We start from the raw sequence: 4,611 nt of genomic DNA, 5'->3' as shown, positions 1-4,611 counted from the left end.
GGAACAACAGAGCTTACAGCTCAGCAATTGAGCTGCTATAAGCATCAGACTGTCACCTCAAGCAGCTCCCCGACTCCTGTATATCCAAAGAGACACCTCATAAAGGATAACTCAGGATGACACCTGGTGAGTATCCTTCTGGGAAAAAGATAACAGAAGAAGAAACTGGCAGCAACCCTTACCGTTCTGCAGCCACTACAGGTGATCCCCAGGCAAGCAGGGTCTGGAGTGGACCTCTAGCAGTCCTATAGCAGAGGGGCCTGACTGTTACAAGAAAACTAAAAAACAGGAAGAAATAACTTCAGTATCAACAAAAAGAACGTCCATTCAGAGATCCCATCCGAAAGTCACCAACTACAAAGACCACAGGTAGATAAATCCACAAAGATAGGAAGAAACCAACACAAAAAGGATGAAAACAAAACCAGAACGCCTCTCCTCCTCCAAGGGATCACAACTCCTCACCAGCAAGAGAATAAGACTGGATGGAGAATGAGTATGATTAATTGACAGAAACAGGCTTCAGAAGATAGGTAATAACACACATCTCTGAGCTAAAAGAACATGTTCTAACTCAATGCAAAGAAACTAAGAACCTTGACAAAAGGTTTGGTGAAATGTTAAAGAGAATAAACAGCTTAGAGAAGAACATAAATGACTTAATGGAGCTGCAAAACACAACACGAGAACTTTGCGAAGCATACGCAATTTTCAATAGCTGAATTGACCAAGCAGAAGAAAGGATATCAGAAATTGAAGATCAACTCAATGAAATAAAACGAGAAGGCAAGATTAGAGAAAAAGGAGTGAAAAGAAATGAACAAAGCCTCAAGGAAATATGGGATTATGTGAAAAGACCTAATCTACATTTGATAGATGTACCTGAATGTGACAGAGAATGAATCGAAGCTGGAAAACACTCTTCAGGATATTATCCAGGAAAACTTCCCCAAACTAGCAAGGCAGGCCAATATTCACGTCCAGGAAATACAGAGACCACCACAAAGATATTCCTCAAGAAGAGCAACCCCAAGGCATATAATGTCAGATTCATCAGGGTTGAAATGAAGGAAACAATGCTAAGGGCAGCCACAGAGAAAGATCGGATTACCGACAAAGGGAAGCCTATCAGATTCACAGCAGATCTCTCAGCAGAAACCCTGCAAGCCAGAAGAGACCAGTGGCCAATATTCAACACCCTTAAAGAAAAGAGCTTTCAACCTAGAATTTCATATCCAGCCAAACTAAGCTTCAAAAGCAAAGAAGAAATAAATCCTTTATGAACAAACAATTGCTGAGAGATTTCATCCCCACCAGGCCTGCCTTACAAGAGCTCCTGAAAGAAGCACTAAACATAGAAAGGAACAACCAGTACCAGCCACTCCAGAAACATACTAAATGGTAAAGAGCATCAACACAATTGAGAAACTACATAAACTAATAGGCAAAACAACCAGCTAACATCAAAATGGCAGGATTAAATTCACACATAACAATATTAACCTTAAATGTAAATGGGCTAAATGTCCCAATCAAAAGACACAGACTGGCAATTGGATAAAAAGTCAAAAACCACCAGTGTGCTGCATCCAGGAAACCAATCTCACATGCAAGGACATACATAGATTCAAAATAAAGATTTACCAAGCAAATGGAAAGAAAAAAAGCAGGAGTTACAATCCTAGTCTCATAAAATAGACTTTAAACCAACAAAGATCAAAAGAGACAAAGAAGGACATTACATAAGAGTAAAAGGATCAATGCAACAAGAAGAGCTAATGATCTTAAATATATATGCACACAATACAGGAGGACCCAAATATAAAGCAAGTTCTTAATGACCTACAAAGAGACTTAGACACCCACACAATAATAGTGGGAGACTTTAACACTCTACGGTCAATATTAGACAGATTAACAAGACAGAAAATTAATAAGGATATCCAGGACTTGACTCAGACCTGGACCAAGCAAACCTAATAGACATATACAGAACTCTTCACCCCAAATCCACAGAATATGCATTCTTCTCAGCACCACATCGCACCTACTCTAAAGCTGACCACATAATTGGAAGTAAATCACTCCTCACCAAAAGCAAAAGAATGGAAATCATAACAGTCTCTCAGACCACAGTGCAATCAAATTAGAACTCAGGATTAAGAAATTAACTAAGGGCCGGGCACGGTGGCTCAAGTCTGTAATCCCAGCACTTTGGGAGGCCGAGGCGGGTGGATCACGAGGTCAAGAGATCGAGACCATCCTGGTCAACATGGTGAAACCCCGTCTCTACTAAAAATACAAAAAATTAGCTGGGCATGGTGGTGTGTGCCTGTAATCCCAGCTACTCAGGAGGCTGAGGCAGGAGAATTGCCTGAACCCAGGAGGCGGAGGTTGCGGTGAGCCGAGATCGCGCCATTGCACTCCAGCCTGGGTAACATGAGTGAAACTCCGTCTCAAAAAAAAAAAAAAAGAAATTAACTAAGAACCTCATAACTTCATGGAAACTGAACAACTGGCTCTTGAATGTGGACTGGATAAACAATGAAATAAAGGCAGAAATAAAGATGTTTTTCAAAACCAACGGAATGAAGACACAACATACCAGAATCTCTGGGACACATTTAAAGCAGTGTCTAGAGGAAAATTTATAGCAATAAATGCCCACATGAAAAGCAAGGAAATATCTAAAATCAACACCCTATCATCAAAATTGAAAGAGCTAAAGGAGCAAGATCAAAAAAACTCAAAATCTAGCAGAAGACAAGAAATAACTAAGATCAGAGAAGAACTGAATGAGATAGAGACACAAAAAAAACTTCAAAAAATCAATAAATCCAGGAGCTAGTTTTTTGAAAAGATAAACAAAATAGGCAGACTGCTAGCCAGATTTAAAAAAAGAAAAGAGAGAAGAATCAAATAGATGCAATAAAAAACAATAAAGGGGATATCACCACTGATTCCACAGAAATACAAACTACCATCAGAGATCACTACAAAAAAACTCTATGCATATAAACCAGTAAACCTGGAAGAAATGGATAAATTCCTGGACACTTGCACCATCCCAAGCCTAAACCAGGAAGAAGTTGAAACCCTGAATAGAACAATAACAAGGGCTGAAATTGAGGCAGAAATTAATAGCCTATCAACCAAAAAAAAGCCCAGGTCCAGATGGGTTCACAGCCAAATTCTACCAGACATACAAAGAGAAGCTGGTACCATTCCTTCTGAAACTATTCCAAACAATCCAAAAAGAGGGAATCATTTCCAAATCATTTTATGAAACCAACATCATCCTGATAGCAAAACCCAGCAGAGACTCAGCTAAAAAAGAAAACTCGGGCCAATATTCATGATGAACATAGATGCAATAATCTTCAATAAAATACTGGCAAACCGATTGCAACAGCACATCAAAAAGCGGTATCCAACACGATCAGGTAGGCTTCATCCCGGGGATGCAAGGGTGGTTCAACATACACAAGTCTATAAACATAATTCACCACATAAACAGAACCAAAGACAAAAACCACATGATTATCTCAATAGATGCAGAGAAGGCGTATGACAAAATTCAACAGCCTTTATGATAAAAAATAAACTAGGTATCAACAGAACCTATCTCAAAATAATAAAAGCTATTTATGACAAACCCACAGCCAATATCATACTGAATGGGCAAAAACTGGAAGCATTCTCTTTGAAATCTGGTACTAGACAAGACTGCCCTCTCTCACCACTCCTATTCAATGTAGCATATGGGAGTTCTAGCCAGAGCAATCAGGCAAGAAAAATAAATAAATGGTATACAATTAGGGAAGAAGGAAGTCAAATTGTCTCTATTTGCAGACGACATGATTGTATATTTAGAGGACCCCATTGTCTCAGCCCAAAATCTCCTTGAACTGATAAGCAACATCAGCAGTCTCAGGATACAAGCATTCCTATACACCAGTAACAGATTTAAAGAGAGCCAAATCAAGAATGAACTGCCATTCACGATTACTACAAAGAGAATAAAATACCTAGGAATACAACTAGCAAAGGATGTAAAGGACCTCTTCAAGAAGAACTATAAACCACTGCTCAAGGAAATAAGAGAGGACACAAACAGATGGAAAAACATTCCATGCTCATGGTTAGGAAGAATCAACGTCGTGAAAATTGCCATACTCCCCAAAGTAATTTATATATTCAATGCTAGCTCCATCAAGCTACCTATGATCCTCTTCACAGAACTGGAAAAAAACACCTTAAACTTCATATGGAGCCAAAAGAGAGCCCACATAGCCAAGTCAGTTCTAAGCAAAAAGAACACAGCTAGAGGCATCATGCTACCTGACTTCAAACTATACTACAAGCCTAACAGTAATCAAAACAGCATGGTACTCGTACCAAAACACAAATATAGACCAATGGAACAGAACAGAGGCCTCGGAAGCAACACCATACATCTACAATCATCTGATCTTCAACAAACCTCAAAAAAACAAGCAATGGGGAAAGGATTCCCTGTTTAATAAATGGTGTTGGCAAAACTGGCTAGCAATGTGCAGAAAGCAGAAACTGGACCCCTTCCTGACACCTTACACTAAAATTAACTCCAGA

The sequence above is a fragment of the Cebus imitator genome, unplaced genomic scaffold (genome assembly GCF_001604975.1).
Source record: "Cebus imitator isolate Cc_AM_T3 unplaced genomic scaffold, Cebus_imitator-1.0 Scaffold191, whole genome shotgun sequence".
In the NCBI taxonomy this organism is placed as follows: Eukaryota; Metazoa; Chordata; class Mammalia; order Primates; family Cebidae; genus Cebus; species Cebus imitator.
The sequence above is the reverse complement of the archived record's forward strand: the minus strand, read 5'-3'. Positions refer to the sequence as shown.